This window comes from Phodopus roborovskii, unplaced genomic scaffold (genome assembly GCF_943737965.1).
Source record: "Phodopus roborovskii unplaced genomic scaffold, PHOROB, whole genome shotgun sequence".
Lineage (NCBI taxonomy): Eukaryota > Metazoa > Chordata > Mammalia > Rodentia > Cricetidae > Phodopus > Phodopus roborovskii.
Window position 1 is genome coordinate 9,948,867 of NW_026126469.1, and position 19,708 is coordinate 9,968,574.

Sequence of the window (19,708 nt, forward strand, 5' to 3'; positions counted from 1 at the left end):
TTATGGTAACTCCCTGGGCTACAACAGAAATATCATAACTGGACTCTGATCCCAGAAAACCTTCTTTCTAGTCAAGTTAAAACATAGCTAGACATTCAGATACAACAAATAATAAACAAGAAATGTCAAAAGTTCTAGTCTGGGTTTGCAGGATTTTGTTTTGGGTCCCAGGAAAGAAATTGCAGGCTAATGAATCTTCAACCCACATTTAAAAAATAACCCTTTCTCTTGGTGTTTAGGCCAACTGTAGAATCTAGAGACTTAGTCTTGGTGTAGATTAAAAACATCCCAAATAAAGAAAATGCCTATTATATTCCATGTTTGTAACTACCATCTATGGCAAAGCATTTCACATTCTGGCCCCTCTGGAAAATTTGGTAATATTTAAAGTCATCCTTTTATATTCTACTGTTCAGAGACCAACAAAGTTAACAGAACAACATTTGAATATAATCTCTTGAATTACTTAAAATTCTAGTATTGATGTTCAATGACATCAGGTTTCTCCACAGAATGAAGTTGATCTCTTTGTATCCAATGCTCACATTTCTGAAAGGTTGAGACATGAAGGGAGTACAAAGAAAACACCATTCTTTTCCTGGAAAGCTATGTTACTTAATTTTCTTCTTGGAGCAAATCTCCCAGCCACCCTGCAGATCCCAGAACACAGACTTGTCACCACTCAACCAATGGGCACTTTCACTTCCTCCCTTTCACCAACAGATTCAAAGATCTCGTGTTTGGGCTTCTCCGGTGACCATGTCAAACATCTAGGGCCCCTGATTCAACATAGCATGAACAAAAGAAAATAGATCTGAGAAAGAAGAGAGACGGTGAGAAAGAGAGATGCACTAATAGTCTTTGGATGGTTGGGAGCTAATGAGAATTAATTTAGTTTAGAGCCAAAGAGTTTTCTTCCAGAATAGTTAAGTCACAGCAACCCCAGACAGGAGCATGCAGGAGCAGGAACATGAGCCCTATTCGATGAGTGGGAATGTCACCACCCATTTGTGGTTCCTGAAAGAACACTAGAGAAAGCCAGTCACTAACACCTTGCTCTGCTTTGACAAGCATGGACCTGGCCTTTCAGGTACAGTCCTAGCAGGGATGGGCCTTTCTTCCCAGATTTGGGTTCAGTCTGAAGCCAAAGTGAGTCCTGTAAAGGCTCCAAGCCCTTTTTGATTCACACAGATACAGCTGCCCTGCGGATGATCGGTTGGACTATGCTACTCCTTCATTTGGCCAGCAAATCAACAGAAACCCAAGGTAAGCCATGTTAATCTAGAGGAGGAGGAGGATGGGTGTGGGGCTTTCAAAAGATCCAGAGAGACAAGAATTAGCCAGGGAAGCCCTTCATCTCGATGCTATTCTTTAACTCCGGAGATGTTCTCAAACCCTGAACTTTAAATCAAGACTCCACAGCCTTACCAGATTTGGAGAGATGCTTCAGATGCTGCTGGATGCCTCTGGTGACTTGACCAGATGTTCTCCCTGCTGCATTCCCTGTAATCCCATGAACTTCCTCTCAAGTAGCTGATTCTCAGAAGGGTGAGGGAGAGGCCAGCCCTACAGAAGACAGAGCCAGAGCTCATTACCCAGTGCTCATCTGTGAGCAGCGCAGGAGTGATTAACCAGTCGATTGATGCAGGTTCTATTGGGAAATGCCGCTTTTTGAGGAAGTGCAACCTTTTAAATTTCAAGTTGGACCTGGCAGCCTGCCAAAAGAAGGAGTGGATTAAACTTCAGGAGAATCTGGAGAGGCAGGGCACCAAACTGGGCACAAACCAAGGAGGCTTCAGGATTCTCAAAAGATCTGAGGGAAAACAAGTAGGTAATCGGCAGGAACCATAGCGAATACCAGTATGGTGATTTTGCTCCCTTCTGCATGCCAAGTCCAGGTTTGGGCATGTCAGTTTCCTCTACTGACTTTTTTTTTTTTTGCCACAGTGCTTCCATCTATATTTAATTGAATTGTGTGTCTCAAATCCCAGAACTCAGGAGTTGTCAGCACTACAATTTAACTAGCCGTGTGTCATATCTGCCCCTTCCCCAACATGGCTGGACAACTCTTTTCTTTCTTTCTTTCTTTTTTTAATCTCAATATATAGCCTAACACTCCAACTTCCAGAGTTGGTTTTGTAAGAGTGAATACAACTAGGGAATCATAATAATTGTTGGGTTCAGAGGAAAGGGAGGCATTACTCTATATTTGAATCTCTAGCATATCACGTCTACTAAAGCATCCACTAGCATCTACTTCTTGGATCTTTCTAAAGAAGAGAATGGTCTGTCCCTCGAGTTGATTCTTTCTATGTTTGGCCAAGCTGGGAAGTTGAAAAGTTTGAACGTGAACTTATGGGCTGGAGAGATGGCTCAACCATCAAAAGCTAAGTTATGACAAAAAAATACTCATTTGAACTATTTGCTGGCTTAATTTTAAGCATTCAGTATCACTTAGTAATCACATTTGGGGCTGTATGGGACTTCAATAGATGAAAATAAGATCTGTGACTATACATTTTGCCTCAGGTCACTAATAAATATATGTTCAGAACAAGACGGAGAAGGGAAAGATTATATATGAAGCATAGTAAATGCCTACTACCAGGACTAGAAACAATATGTATAAGTGTCATACTTAGGTATCAATGATGAAAACTACAGTTTGTCATAGGGGAGGAGAGCTTGATTGACTCACTTTCATTTTAAATTTTAAAAGGGTCTGTGCATTTAAAACCGATACAGCATCTTTTTGGACATGTTGTGGACGGTTAACACTTCTAATACCTGAAGTCATTTTTATAGATTTTTTTCCCTCCCCTTCTCTGGTCTTGAACCCATGTCTAAATGTCTGAATGCATAGAATTAGGTTCCACTTGCAGTATTAGAGGAAATTTCCCAGAACAAAGTTGATCTGAGGACAGACAGACAGTAGTTGATCCAAGTTCACACAGCCCTTTGAGATAAAGCCAGAAGTGAACACATCTCCCAATTATTTGGGTGCCATACTTGTCATTATCAACACACCACATCCAGTGTGTATAGGGTGTGATGGGCTTGCTGGCATGTTTTCATGAAGAAACTAGAGAAAATTTTACAGAAAAAAAGAACCAAGCCAGCCTCCTTTGGCTCTCATGGTGACAGCCTTACAAAGCAATATCAATATAAAAACAAACAAATATATCATAAACGCTGCCTGATGGTACCTCCTTTCAAATGCATCATCATCGTATCAGCACTGCATGTACTATGTTCCAAGTGCTTTTCACACATGATTGGCTCTCAGCTTTTGACAACTTCAAAGGTCTGGTGTTACTTTGGTTCTTTTTAGGTGAACAAGCTGAAGCTTGTCGGGCAAATAGCCAATGTGACAGAGCTGAGGTTTGGCTCGTTCTGTTTTGACCACAGCTACCACCTTCTCTAAGCTGTCTCAGACTCATTTGGAGCTTCATTTAACAGCAAGCCCTAATATGGCTATTACTGCTTTGGAATAAACTTTTGTTTTGTTTGTTTGTTTAAATTACTGTAAAATTAGCTTGGTTATCTCCTCTGTCAGTTCAAGAAGTATCTCCTATACCATGATTGGTATGGTCATTGTACTTGATACATTTTATAGAAAATATGACAAATTAAAACCTTTAGCATTTAGTGGCAAGCTAAAATATATGATAAGTAAATAAGTGAAATTCTGAAAACATTTGCTCACCACTTTTAAAAAATTGCTTGTGCTAAAATATGTTTATATAATTTTAAAAATCTATAAAGCTTTAAATCAGAACTTTTTCTCATTAAAGCTAAGTCCAGCATTGTCTTTCAATTGTTTGCATCAAATTATTATTTCTTTAATGTATATTTTTTGTTTTTAAAATGTGTTTTAAATCAATATCCCATTATTTTATTAAAATATCTACTTTTGAGGCTGGAATACTATTTCTGTTTTTTACAATAGGCCATGGGCTCTGATAAATCTACTGGTCTGGTTAAGTAAAAACAAAGACTTTAGTGACTTTAGAAGAATAACCTTCTCTTCTCCCCTTTGAGTTGATGGTGGAATTCATAGACACAGAGTGTCTAAGGTGTAAGATAAATGATGCTGTACATCTCTCTCAAATCTGAGTGGGATGCAAACATCGTCTCTTCCTTCTGAAATTTTCTGAATACTTCAGTCTAAATTACAGAGTCAAAAGTACCATAAATGCTAACAGCCTTTCCTGAGTATTTACTATAAGCCAGCCACTAGTCTATGCACTTCACAGGTATCAATCAACCTTGTTCTTCACAATTAAGTGATGGAAGAACTGTTATTGCCTCCACTTTGCCCAGTGACCACATTTTCACAGCTGCTGCCTGGGAGATGCTTTGTTTAGAGCAGTGGTTCTCAATCTGTAGGTCGTGACCCCAGTCAGGAGTCATGTATCACACATTTACATTACGATTCATACAGTACCAAAAAAACAGTTATAAAGTAGCAAGGAAATAATTTTATGCTTGGGAGTCTCCATGATGTGAGGGACTGTATTAAAGGGTCGCAAACTTAGGAAGGTTCAGAACCTCTGCTTTAGAGGCAGACAGTGTGAGTCCAGGTCTAAGGGTCTCCTACCCTCCTTCTCTGATGCCTCTGTGATACCCTGGCAGACTGACAAGGTCCAGCTACCACAGGCACCAAGAAACAAGAATGTAATCCCCCAGTGTGGTAAGGGCCTCAGCGGATCTTTGTGGTTTAGGCCTCCTTGGTGCCATCGGCTTTCCCAGTGAGAGCTTCCTATTTTGATGGGTGAGTCATCTGGTTATTCTTCATGATCTTCAGCTCAGTTTCCTCTCCAAAGAGCAGTTTATTCATGATCAGGATGAAGCTTACATTAATGGCCACCTCTAACGTTCTGGTAGTCATTCCCCGAGTTCAAATAATCCTTATTCTTTTAGCAACAGCTCCTTCCTAGACTTGAAAAACACCAGTCATTCCCATTTTAGCAAAGATAAGTCCCCAAAGAACAGAGCAAATGGCTGATGTATTCTTTATTCCTATGCCATCTGTCCAGGACATGGCAGCCTGCTTATAAATGCTGGAAAAAGACCGAGAGCTAGCCAGACACCGCAGGTGCCTTCTAATTCCTTCAGGAAATGCTCCCTGAGCAGCCACTACCCAGAAGGCACATGAGGCTCCACATGGAGGAGAGACATGTTCATATTATAACTGGCAGGTTCCTCGCCCGCTGTCTACTCATTCTTTCATTTAATTAATAAGCATTTAGAGTGTGCCTTCTCCACGTCTGTACAGAGTGTGGAAGCATGGACATGAAGACAATGGGGACTACAAACCCCTGACTTCCAATTTGATTTCCCCACTTAACAGTGGTAAACTTAGACATCTTTCCAAGCTGTGTGAGCTTCTGCCTCCTCTACTGCTAAGTGAGGGATTAACATTGTTGGTTAGCAGCAAGGGTTAAAGGATTAAAAGGTTAAAGGTGTAAAGTGCTCTTTCATGCCAGTCAACCACTATCTCTTAGCATTTGCTTGGCAACTGAAACCAAGAAAATCTGTTGACCTCAAAGAACTATGCATCCCTGGCAAGGGAGCAGTTAGGATACATGATAAAGAAAAAATGGCCAGATCGGCTCAGACTGACCTTGAAATGACACAGGAAGAAACACGGGGTATTTTTCCTCCTTGGGGAGAAAATGAAGAACTGGACAGGCAGACGTGGCAGAGAAAGAAATCCCCAAAAGTAGAGAGTCCAACTAGGCAATTAATATGAATACATAAAGGGAGTACACTGAGGCGTCACAGGGAAAATCCTTCACTACATCATGGAGGAGGAGTATTTTAAGGTCCAGGCAGGGCATTGGGGCTCCGTTCTTAATGGTGCAGCGGTGTCTCTGTGGGTCTGCCCACATCATTCACTCCTTGTATTTTTGACTGCAACCTTGGGTGATGTGGGTACCTGTACTCTCACCTCTTGGGGTTTTTCGAAGACTTATGTTTATGTTTTATACATGGTGTCTGTGTGAGCGAATACCCCTGCACATGGAGGCTTTAGGAAGGTGTTTGACACACTGGAGCTGGAGTTGTAAGCAACCAATTGTGGTGCGGGGAGTTGAGGTGAAGTCCTCTTGAGCAACAGTGAGCGTTTTTTAGCCACTGTGCTGTTTCTCCATCTCATACCCCGCATATTTTAAGTAATATATAGTCTTTCTGTTCAGAAAACATGCTTGCATCCAAGTGTGCTTTTACATCCACTGTGTTTCTTTAGTGATGATGTCATCTAAGAAGTTTGGGCTCTCTGGCAGAGGTGAGGCCGACTTACTGAGGAAGAAAGGCTCATGGGAGGGCAGATAACCTGTCTTTGGCCACAGCTGTCACATGGCTCAGCTAAGATGTGGACATCATTGTTTCTGACTTCAGGCATCTTTTCTGGAGTGGGGTTCAGGGGGTGCAGGTATGCTAGAGTTCCAGGCCGCGTAACCTGAGTGGCAGAGTGGGGACAGTTTGGGAGACATTTTGACAGCAGGTCCTCCAGCTGTGATTTGTAGTAGTTAAGTGCTATGAAAATGAAATCAACTGTAGATATTTTCCTGCTCTCTTGGCTTAGCCTATTGGGTACCCTTCTTCTGGCTGCATCTCAGGTTTTTTAAAGGACATCAAAAGAAATTGTTATTGACCAGACTCAGGTTATTTATAATGGACATTCCATCTCTCAATTTTGCTGTCCTCCATGGAAGAGCTGGGCTCTTAACCTGAACCTTGGGGAATCAGAAGCCCCATTGGCTTTATTTAGCTTTCAGGACATTGGATTTTTTTGTGAGAAGCTCTAAGATCCACTGAAGATGAAAGTAGCCTGTGCCCAATGTCTTGACCATTTAAAGGACTTGTCTCTTTCTATTCCAGAGCTACCCTCATGTTTTCCCAAACTGAATATTCCTCTTTATTCCTTCCCCCTCCCCACTGCACTTGGGAAAGTAGAAGCAGGGGAACCTCTATGAGTTTGAGGCCAGTTTGGTCGACACAGTGAGGGCCAGGACAGCTAGAGCTGTTAACAATCTTGTTTTCAATCTTGTCTTGAAAAACAATACAAAACAACAAACAAGCAAATTAAGACAACAATTTTTAAGAATACCCTCCAGAGGAAATTTATTTAAATCAAAATGATTTTTGTTTTAAAAATTGTAAACATACTCATTCAGCAATTTATCTAGAATTCTGTGAGTTCTACATTGGGAGAGGCTTGTTGTCTGGAAAGCTTGCACATTTATCCTGGTTCACAGTAAGGGTCATTTTTTGTAAATGGCTTCACTTAGAAATGGCTATCACCATACGTATACCATGTCTGTAACTTAAATATTTATTCACAATTCTGCCTAATGAACACCATTTCCCTCTTACACACAGATGTATACAAACATGCATACATAGACAGACACACATACAAACACAAACAGACACACATTCAAACACACACACATACATATACATACACATAGACACATGTACACATAGGCACAGATAGATACACACACACATATACACATACACAGGCACACACATACACATATACACACAGATACACATACATATATACACACACATACAGATACATACACACAAACAAGCACATGCCTCCCTACACAGATGCACACATAGACACACACAAACACATATACAAGCACACACATACACATTCACAGACACAGACACATACATACACACACATACATAGACACACAAACACTCTCACACGTACACAGACACACAGACACAAACACATACATATATACAGAGACAAACAAGCACATGCCCCCCCACAGACATACACATGTAGACTCATAAATCCACAATTGATTATCTACATCTTGCCCACTTTTTATATCTACTGGATTGCAAGTCTCCAAGTCACTCACAACATCTGAATGCTTTCTTTTGACAGGGCTGATTCCAGGCACCATCAAATGCATCTTAGGTGTCTCTAATCAGTCTTTTTTCTTAACCATTATTTAACCTGACATGTGTTCAATAGATGTTTGTTAATATGTAAACAGTGTGTTTTTGTCTAGATTAAAGGGGTAGTATAACAACATCATAAGCCATAAATAAACTTAGCTATTAGGTCAGGTGTAAAAATTCAATGGTTCTAAAAGTTATTTCTACATTTATTGCACATAGTCTTCCCATTTAAGCAAGCATTACAGAAAGCTCACAAGATGCTAGAGAGATGCAGTAGCACCTAAGAGTCTTCACAGCTTTTCCAGAGGACCTGAGTTTGGTTCTGGCATCTCTATCAGGTGACTCACAACTGCCTAGAACTCTAGCTCCAGGGGATCCAATGCCCTCTTCTGGCTTCTAAGGATACTGGCACACATGTGACATATGCTCATATGGACACATACACAAAGAAAAATAATCTTAAAAAAATTAAGGAAGGGCCTCACAATAAAACAATGTAAACACTATCCTGGTCAACATATGGATTAGAATAGCTAGGTCATTTACTGACATTTGGGGCTGTCTGTCTTTTGTAGACTACTGGTTGAAGCTGGAACCTTATCTCTCCTAATCCTTAGTTTTCACAACTGCTGGGGGAGGCATTATCTCTCCTTGTATCTGAGGGGGAGTAAAGTGACTTGCCCTAGTTCTCACCACTTAGTATGTGGTTAGGCTTGCAGAAATGTTCCGGAGCCTGAGATCGCAGGGCCACCACCCCCGGGAAAGAGGCAGGAGTCAATTACCCCTTGGGATGAACTTCAACCTCCACGTTCCCTTCCCAAGGTCAAACCTACACCGAGGGACACTAAGGCAATAACCCACTCTGGCACTGGTTATGTCTGATCTAGATCTTGGCCCTACTGCTTTCTAGGGCACGTAACACACTCCCCCAAGCTTTGGTGACCACCCTGTAAGAAGAAACAGAGAGCCTTTTTGATTCCTGTGGAGATATAGCACTGATTGTGACAACAGGCATTGGAAAATGGAATATTGTTGTGCTGGACTAAATACGTAAGTCTGCCTTTGGCCCTGATGGCCTTGAGCTGGTGAGGCTTCATTGTTGGAAACTGACTCCGAGAGGAGGTTTAAATGTTGAAGGAGAATGTCCAAAGAGGGAAATCCACGCTAAAAAGAAAAGAGAGTACTTGGAAGCAATGTGAGCCTGTGTCTACTCAACCCTTTGGACCTGGCAAGAATCCACAGAGTATTGGAAAGAATGAAATTGAGGTCAGAAGGTCAGAGTTCAACACTTCCTAGTGTTGATTTAACTATATAGTAACTGGATCATTCTCCTGAGCCTCAGTTTACCAGCTGAGGAAAGAGAATGCATCAAGAATATGATCTCTATGTTTCCTATCATTCTATTCCAAGTTCCAGGGTGTGCAGGTGAAGGCAGGTGAAGTTGTGGGTGAGTCTAGTTTAGCTCATTAGTATTAACTGACTGGAAATACTGCGTACTTTAGAAACAACCTTGTCCTGAGGTATATGTATATCTTTCGGAAATAAAGGTCAATGCTCCCCTTGATTCCATCCCTCATGTTGCAACAAACTGGAAAAACATGTCTAAATCAGTCAGACAAGAGTTGGATCTATTGGTGACTCTGAGCCATCATGTGAAACATTCACTAAGGAAACAAGTTGGAGCCTAGGATTTCCAACGGTGCTGTCCCTCAAGTGAAGAAAGCAAATCAGCTGTGGAAGTGCCTCTCTGACTTCAGGAAGCCCATCAAAGAGAAATAGGAAATGGGGCAGTGGAGTAGAGGAAGGGGAAAGGAGAGGCAGAGAGGAGCAGGTAGGGAAGTGAAGGAAGAAGCTGAAAGGCACTTCACACATTGCAAAGCCCCCCCACACACACAATGCTGTCCTATTCTGCTTCTCAATCATCTTGCAGTTACTAACTATCCCAGAGAAAATAAGAGTCTAGGGACGTGGAGTGATTGACAAAGGCCATGTGAAACCAACTTCATTCTGGGTTCTTGTTCCTTCTCCTAACACACTGCTTGCTATGTGCACTGGTGTGAGTTTGTGTGGGGGTGGAAGTGATCTTCACCAGTGTTCAAGGAATACCTTCCAGAGAAGACCTGTGTAACATTGCCTGACTTGGAATCTGGGTTTCAACATTTCATACATAACAAAGTCCTCACCGGATGTATGGCCACGTGGGTGAACAACACATCTCCAAGACTGGCTCCTTAAACTGGGGGTTGTAAAATTAGAACTCTTCATCCCCCAGCTTTGCTCCCCAGTGAAGAGATTTGAGCAAGACTGTCTACCAGACATGACCACAACTGATTCCAGGAATCAGTTAAGGCCCTGGATAATGGCTTTTAGTCATTCACTGAACAATTTTTACAGAGTTCGTCTTCTTAGAGAAGCTAACCCTGCTGAAGTTTGGGGGCAGGAATAGTTTGTGACTCCTTTTGCAGAAGAAAAGACTTGGTGTTGGGGAAGTTTGTAAGCTTGGTCTGTGTGAAGCAGTCTAGTGCACATGTGAATTGCTAGCTGAAGCTGGTTCCCAGAGCTCACACACTGTATGCGTCTCTGACATCTCCAGACACTTCAGTCTAGCTCGACAGGAACCAAGCCTGCCTCTGCCCAAACCACTTGACAGATATAGCACCTGTAAAACAAGATAATGGACACAATGGCTTTGTAAAGGCTTCACACTTACATCGCACCTATGTCCATCATATGGTTTACTCAGAAAGGAAATGATAGGCATCTGGGTTTGACAGGTTGATGAAATCCACCCCAGGAGAATGATAGGGTAGGACTTCTGGGCCCTTAGGACTGGGAGTTGTCCACTTGACCAGTTGATCCTTCAGGAGTGTCCTGGAATTTGCTTAGTAACATAGCAAGTTCAAGACCACATGAGACCATGTCTAGAAGAAGCAAACACTGGACTAGAAAGCATGCTCAATGGTTAAGGGTCCTAGATTGCTAGTTTAGGGGACCTGAGTTCAGTACCCAGCACATTTAAACACCTTACAAGCACCTGTAATTCCATTTTCAGGGATTCCATAACCTCTGTTGGCCTTCCCAGGCACTATTCTCTCCCTCCCGCTCCTACCCTCTCTGTTTTTCACACACATAGACATGCACATAAACACATGAAAACACACCATAAATAAAAATAAAAACAAATCTTTTAAACAAACAAAAGTCTATTGAGAATGAGCTACCTGCTTTCATAAGTTTCCTTGATATTTCTGTGTGTCAACTTTTCAACCATTGAAAACTCTTGTAACTGACAAAAATTAGTTGACTCCAAGATGGTCATTGATTTTTATATCAGAGAAAAGAATTATATTTTTCAGTTTGAATTATTTGATCAGATAACATTCATTTATAATCTTTTTTTAAAAATCTTTATGATTATTATTATTGGTTTTTCGTGACAGGATTTCTCTGTGCAACAGTCTTGGCTGTCCTGGAACTCACTCTGGGGACCAGGCTGGCCTTGAACTCAGAAAGATCTGCCTGCCTCTGCCTCCCAAGTTCTGGGATTAAAGGCGTGTGCCACCACTGCTGGTCTCATGTAAAGTCTCATTAGAGTAAAATAATTAAACATATTAACATTTTTTCCAATTACAAAGTTTATAGAATTTTACACTTTGATTTTCCATAATCTCATGTTATATATACAGTGTACTTTCATCAATTATATTATTCTCAATGACCCTCTCTTATCTTTTCCCCCTGCCATTAATCCCTTTCTACTAACACACCTTTTTTGTGTGTGCCCACTTCATTTAACTAGGGTTTTTTGCATGGACACAAATGAAGATTATTTACTTGAACAAGGGCCAATGTTTAGTGGCTACACCACTGGAAGATATGTCTTTTCATCTCCCTGCAATATTAGCTCCTATAGCTCCTCAAGTAAGAGTGAGGCCTCATGTGCCCATCCCCATCCATGATGGAATGTTGATGGGCATATCCTGCACAGGAAGCTACTGTTGCCATGAGAGCATCAGCCATGCCACATCTTGGTCACAGCATTTGCCAGCACTCCTTCCTCTTCTGCAGTTCTAACTTTTCTTTCTACCTCTTCAGTCGAGATGTCCCCTGCACCTAGGAAGGTGTACTGTAGGTATCCCTCATAAGGTTGAGCACTTAACAGTTATTCATTCTCTACTGACCACTTATGGGGCTCTAGTACCTGCTTCCCACTGTAAACAGAAACTTCTCTGACCAAGGCTGAGAGGATTAATCACAACCGAGTGTTGTCTGACACCTCCCTACAATATTTTTTAGGTAAAAAAAAGAACTTGTTTATTATGATGCATGCAAATGACGTATATATGTGGGCATGCACCTGCTATGGAATGCATGTGAAAGTCAGAGGAGAACTGTATGGAGTCAGCCCCCTCCTCCTCCCTTTATGGGGGTTGCAGGGATTGAACTTGGGTTGTCAGGCTTGCTCTGCAAGCTCTTTACCTGTTGAACCATCTCTTTGGACTCAGACTTTTTAATGAACCCCCCCAAGAAAATTAGACCAAAAAACAGTCAACCTATGAAAGATGTATCTCACTCTAAATACTCTTTTGTTTGTTTTTTGTTCCTGTTGTTTTGTTTTTGTTTTTTGAGGCAGGGTTTTTAACCCAAGGTTGCCTCAAACATTCTACAAAGTCAAGAGTGACCTTGAATTGAATTTCTAGTCCTTTTTCCTCTGAGTCTGGAGAGCTTGGGATTCCAGGTATATACCACCACTCTCCCTGAATATTCCTTCACTAAATATTTACAGAGTGCCTCTATATTCCATATGTATTTCTTAGCAGTAGAAATATAGCCAATGCAGTCTCCAAGCAACAGAATGTGTATTTAGTGGGGGGGGGCAAAGGAAAAGGGACAGACACATGGAAGACACAGCATAGTTTGCTGAAGTCTTTCTAAGACTCTATTAAGCAGAGTGCAAAGGATGCAAGGTCAAGCATGTACTCCTCAGCTGGAGTTGAGTCGTGAAGGAGTGCACCTGTGACACTGGGAAGAGGAGTGTTCCAGACATCATTTGAAATGGTATTGTGTGAATTTAATTGAGCATCCTCGGAAAAGCCAGAAGACCAGGGTAGCTGGAGCAATATGTGAAATGATGTCCACCTGTCAGCAGGGGTACCTGCTGGACATGTGGTTCTAACTCTGCAGGAGATCGGGAGCCGCCGGAAGGTTCTGATTACAAATGCCAGAGGATCCGACTTAGGCTCAAAGTGATCACTCCAGCAGCTGTGGGGAGAGCAGACAAGAGGGTAAAAGGGTGTGGCGAGAACAAATGACTCATAGGTTAGTTCAGGAGTTTAGAAGTCAAGCAACCAATAGTCTATATTGTTGGGCCCAAATGAAGAGAAATCTCTGGCCTATAGTTAGGCTTAACTTAATGATGTAGGCTTGAACTATGGGAGGATGACCTTAGGAAAGTTTAAACAGCTCAAAGTTACAGGCCTGCTTCACCTGTTTCTAGAGCAGTTACCAACAACACATCTGAGAGGCTGATTTTCCTTCCAACTGTTTTGCACACCCAACCCTTCTTTGCAGCTAGCTTCAGGTCCTTTATACAGACCCTTCTTCTCCTACACAAACTCAAAACTTTCCTTCTTGGTATCTGAGTCTAGACTCCAGATGCATTACTGGATACAAAGCATAATTTTTCATGTTGGGTACCACTGTAGAGTGACAATGTTGCCAAAAATTAGTTGTGTCTTTCAAAATAGCTGACTGAGAAGATATTAAATGTCCTCAACCCAAATTGATGATAAATGCCTCAGGTGATAGCTGAATCACCAAATACTTCATCTAATCATCGCAGGCTGCATATGTGGATTTAAATGGCATACTGTACTCCACATGAACAGTACTACAGGACAAAACAAAAATAGATTTTATTTTCACTCAAAGTAGCATCATCAGGGTTTGTTCATGGCTCACCCCTTTACCAGGGACTAGGAAGCAATAAAAGCCCAGTAGTGTAAGACTGTAGTCCTTTCCTAAAACAATGCTAATGTTAGGAGACAGTTGTCATTGTGGGTGTTTCTGTAGAAGAATGCAATTTTGGTGTCTTCTTGTACTTTCTGTAATTCAAAATAAGCCCATGAAGCCATGCTTGGGAAAGCCCTTAGAGGAATGCTCCAATTAATTCATCAACATGCTCTGAAATGAGCAGATCAAGGGCCTCTTTGGAAATGGGGTAGATCAGAGGCTCTGAAAAACCTTTGATTCTCCTAAGTGCTAGAAACATTTTTGTCATAGTTTCACAATATTAATGCCTCCTGTTTGGGAGTGTAGGGGGTGATCTGGAACCACTCTGGGGTGGGGGTTCATGCTCTTAGAATGACTGGAATCTAAAATCCAAAGGTAACATAGTATTCCTTCTGCCTGAGATGTTTTGCTAATCTCCAGAGGTGCTAGGGACCGAACCCAGGGCCTTGTGTGCTAATCAAGAGCCCACCACTGAGCTAGACCCTAGCCTTCTTGTTATTCAATGCTATGCATCAAATCAAATTTTTATCTTTTCTTGAAAGCTGAACTCAAATACTACGGGTTTGTCATGATGATCTTTGTCCTAATGTCTGTGAATCGGGCCATCACCCTGTCTTCGGGTGTTATGGCTGTTCTTTTTTTTTTTTTTTTTTTTTTTTTTTTGCATGATTGAAAGGCATGTGCCTGACATTTTCTGTCCCCAGCTATGTTTCCTGAGGTGGTCATGCCTAACTCACCGGCTTACTCTGCCTTCAGACTTACATGTGACTTTTGTTCCATGTTAGCTCAGTGTACTGCTTGCCATTCCTTGGTGACACTGCATGGCAGGCCCCAGGTTCAGCCGCTCTCACAGGGATAGAAAATAAGAATGGCTAAAGTAATAGAATGGTTTCTTTGTCCTTTACATGGCCAAAGTCGCCGTAATGAGAGAATGGCGTAGTACCATACTGCATAGTTCTGGAAAGCCATCCCTGCCCTTCTTAGCTAACACCTCCTCCAGACCGTAGCAGCAGCCACACTGCTGGGTGGAGGACAGACACTGTGAATGATAAATAAGAAAGTTCTTGTCAAGTAATTATTTTAAAGTAGGGTATGTAGGTATAAAACAGAACAGAAAGCAGGCGAGGGAAGTGTCAATAAATACTACCCGTCAGCCTGGGGAACCGAATTTGATTCTAAGCTTCTTGGAAACCAAGCAGAAAAAGAGAACAGGTTGGGTCAGTAAATTTCTCTTTCTAAAGAGACAAAACTTGTGAAGTCATCTGCTGCAGAAGCCAACTTTTCATAATTATTAGAATGAAAATATCGTTTCCCCTCAGCTGGAGTTTAAGCTTAAGCACATACTGAGGAGTGGGGTGGGTGGGAGGAAAGTGAAAAGGAGAGAGAGAGAGAGAGAGAGAGAGAGAGAGAGAGAGAGAGAGAGAGAGAGAGAGAGAGAGAGAGGAGAGCATGCAAGAGAGCCAGGGGCAGCTAGAGAGCAAGCTACCAAACTCCTGTGAGACACCCTGCCTGCACCCCCACCCCACCCACTCCCCACTCTCGGTCTTGGCTGGGTATCTGGTTTCCACTGTTGACCTCTATCATAAATGCTGTGGTGAAAGACAATTGTAAATCAGTTCTGCCTGTTTCTCTGCTCCAATATTTATACACTAGACATTCTTAATCATCTGCAACACTTGACCTTGACCAAATCATGTCCTTTATTTCTTTTGCATGAAAATTTACTAGTTTTGTTCCTGATCTTGAAGTGTTCTTTCTTGATTTCCCTTCTGACCTCTTGGGCTCTGTTCTTCTATTAAATACTGTCACCCTCCTGCTTTCTTTTTCTAGACTCCTCCCTTCCTCCCCTTCCTCCCCCTCTCTCTCTCTCCCTGTCTCCCTCCCTTCCTTTCCTGCCTTCCTTCTTCCCTTTTCTTTTAAACTCTTTTTCTCTCTCTCTTTCTAGGAACTACTTTTATGCCTTTAATTTATTCTCTAGATTTTAATAATTCCCAATTCCCTTCACACTACAATACTTACCTGTTTATTCTTTTAGATTTTTGAAATTAAGCTTTAATTTATTTACATGCATGTGTGTCTGTGGGGGTGTATATGCACAGGCATGTAAGATGCCTTTGGAGGCCAGGAGAAGACACTGGATCTTCTGGAGCTGGAGTTTCAAGTGTTGCAAGCCCCCAGGGTGGATGCTGGGACCAGAGCCTTGTCTTCTGCAGAAGCAGCATCAGTACCAGTTCCTTATTTGAATTTGGAATCTATCTATTTAAAACATATCCTGAATTATTTAATTCCAAATGTTTAAAATATGCTGATGGATTTACCTCCTTAACTCTTTAAGTTTTTAGTGTTTTTCATCTCAGTGAAAGACTCTACCTTCTACTCAAATTTTTAAGACTAAAGGGTAGTATGGTTGGATGTGATCAAGAAACTTTGTAAGTAGGTATAAAATTGTGACAGAATAGATAAAACCATTTCTTTTTCAAATTTCTTGTAGTTCTCTTTCCCCTTCTCTGCCCCTCCCCAAGTCTCAACAGCATTCACAGAGCCCTACTATCCTTACATCCTACATCCTCCTTCAACTAATCTACAGATCCTATTCCCAGTGTCACTACCTGTGAGCCTCTGAAATTCTGTTGTAACTCATAGGCAAGCTCCCTGCCCCAGGCTTGCCATTCTCCACAGTGTCCCACCAGGGGACCCTCCTGAAGACACATTCTGAGCTTGTCTTAAACTGTAAAATGCAGTGTCTCTCAATAGAGCCCTAGCTCTATACCGAAGGCTAAATGTCCCCGGCTGAGCCAACTCATAGTGGTCTTCTTACCTCTTCCTCCTCAAACTACAGAGTACACTCTCTGACTGAATCACTTCTCAAAGGCACCCGGCCATCTTGTGTGCTGTGCCCATCCATCCACACATCTCTTGGATTATCAGTTTGCCACTCTAACCTTACAAACAATCTATTTGTATTTTAAAATTTTTATTTATTCTTCAACAATTTTGTGTATGTATGCAATGGATCATGGTCATATTGTGGTATTGTTTTTAAATTTATCTACTTTGATGTGTATGGACATTTTGTCTGCATGCCTACCACATCAGGGTATCAGATCTCCTGGGTCTGCAGTTACAGACAGTTACGAGCTGCCATGTGAATACTGGGAACTGAACCCAGGTCCTCTAGAAGAGCAGCCACATAGACATCTCTCTAGCCCTGCTCTTTATATATTTCTTCAACAAATATGAACTGAGTACATACTATGTGCCAGGCACCACACAGTCATCTATAACATAGCAGCAAAGGTGCACACAGTCTCTGCCCCCACAGTGTTAGCCAAAAATGCCTTCCTTGAGTTTTCAAGAGTGTGTGTCAGCTGTGGCATTGTTTCCACGTGGCACTATTTTCTGTGTATTTTAGTCAAGATCAACTATTTATTTCTACAGATGCTGTTGATATTTCTACAGATGCTGATATTTAAGAACTGCAAGATACAGGGCCTATATTAGTATGTACTAACTATGTACTGACAAAGGGAAGACACACATAACAGAAGTGTTATGGCTGTGTTCCAATAAGACTTTATTGATGTCCAGCCAGATTTGGCCAGTGACCATAGCATGCAGAGCTGAATAGCAAGAATTAGATATTATTGTTTATTTTTGTATCTGCAGTGTAAGCACAGAATTTGATATTAAGACATACTAATAAAGGTTTGTTAGATAAACAAGTGAAGGATAAACAAACTAATTAGGGTTGACCCGCTTTCTGTTTTTCCTTTGTCCCATATGTGGCCAGTCACAGTATGTTCCACACTCACTCTTTGTACTCAGTGGCTGCACCTTCCATACCTGCAGTTGGTAGTCCACCTGCAATGTTCATCTAAACAGGTCATTCAGCAACTATCATATCATCATCTGGGTTCTTTGTTGGGAGTAGTTGAGTATTAAATCCTTTGATCTTCCTCTAGTCATTTCCTATAGCAAGCATGCTTATTTTCTTTTTAGGAGTGATGTGTTATCCATCATTTACTATAGACTTTGGTAATTTTATTTATGTCCGTGTGGATGTACAAGCATGTCTCAGAGATATTGTGAGTTAGGTTTAATGCTACTATTACTATAAGAAAGTAAATGCTACATTAAAGTGAGTCATACAACATGCATTATATGTATGTGTATACATATATACTATATACATATATGTGCTTTCGGGTAGCCTAGGCTGACATTAAACACACTGTGTAACCGAAACAGGTTTTGTACATCTGATGACAGCCTGTACTGTTAAGGGATAATCTTTTTGTACAGTGTGAAGATGTGTCTCTGCCTAAGGTGCCTTCTGATTGGTTTAATACAGAACTAAATGGCCAATAGCTAGCAGGAGCAAATAGGTGGGACTTCTGGGGAGAAAGAGGAACTCAGGTTTAGAATCTAGGCTCTCTGGAAATGCCAGCAAGACACTGAGCAAGTCAGATGTAAAGAATGAAGGAGAAGTAAAAAGCCAATTGGCAGAACATAAATTAATAAGAAAAGGTTAATTTAAGTTATAAGAGCTAACTGATAAGAAATAATATAAAAGCCAAGCTTTTATAATTAATACTGTCTCTGTGTCATTATTTGGAGTCTGGTGGTCCCAGGAAAGTCTGATTACACTGTATGCCCAGAGTTCTGGGATAACAGACCTGTACCACCATCCCAGTTTATGTGCTGCTGGGGATGGAATGCACGACCTTGCACATATTCACCACGTACTCCACCAACCACACTATCAAACCTGCTCTCACACTGACATTTCATTTCCCTAGTGGGTGTTCTTGCATCAAAGTTGATGGCTATTGGCTGCTCAGCTTCGTGGTTGGTTGGTAATAGTGAGGACAGCTGCAGCAATTTCTTAAAACAAATTAATTCTTGAAATATTGGGTTAAAAGCATTAGTGGACTCCTCCCTTTCATGAAAGTTTTCCCTATAGTACAAGAAACTGATTCTCCTCCTCCTCTTCTTTTTCTTCTTCTTCTTCTACTCCTCCTCCTTTTTTTTTTTTTTTTTTTTTTTTTCAATACAGGGTTTCTCTGTGTAACAGTCCTGGCTGTCCTGATCTGTAGGCCACCTACCCCTGCACTCTGAGTGCCGGGACTAAAGGTGAGCACCACAACTGCACAGCTTCTTTTCCTTTTTGAGGCCATGTTTTACTGCATAGTCCTTGCTGTCCTGGGATTCACTATGCAGAGCAGGTTAACCTCAAGCTCTCCCTTATGCTGGCATTAAAGGCATAGATACTGTGCCTGACTGACTGAGAACATCTTTCTCACAATAGATCAGGCATTCTTTCCAAAGAAGAACTGCTTTCCCCTCTAAATTTACATAATATTCCAGAGACTTCATTGTTATTCAATAGCATTCATAGCATCTTTGCCAAGAGTAGACGCCATGTCAAAAGCCACTTAAAAAGCAAGTCTTAGCTTTGTAAGTTTTGCGGTGAGATTGCACCACTCAGCTGCTTCTTTCTGACTCCCCATTCTCCTCCTCTTGCTGTTTCCACCACATCTGTAGTTGTTTTTCCACCGAAGTCATATGCTCTTCAAAGTCATTCCCATACACTGGGACTAGATCCTTCTAAACTTTTGTTAATTCATGAGACTGCCCATGGGTCACAAGTGTCTTCTCTCATGGCACCTGGGAACATGAAACCTTTCCAAAAGTCCCCAGTTTACTATGCCCACACCCACTGGGTGAGCCCCTTATCTATGGTAGCTACAGTCTGCTG

The 19,708-nt window shown here is 41.5% G+C and overlaps 1 protein-coding gene across 2 annotated transcripts in view; it reads right to left on the reverse strand.

Annotated features, from left to right (window-relative positions):
• The window catches only part of Bcl6 (BCL6 transcription repressor), a 193,772-nt gene that overhangs the window by 46,728 nt on the left and 127,336 nt on the right, over window positions 1-19,708 (reverse strand). The window contains exon 1 of one of the 2 annotated variants that reach the window (XM_051191224.1): window positions 1,429-1,669. The exons of the other annotated variant lie outside the window; for it this stretch is intronic. The gene's annotated coding sequence lies outside the window, so the exon portion shown is untranslated. Of the gene's footprint in view, window positions 1-1,428; window positions 1,670-19,708 lie in introns of those variants that run through there. 2 annotated transcript variants of the gene reach the window in all.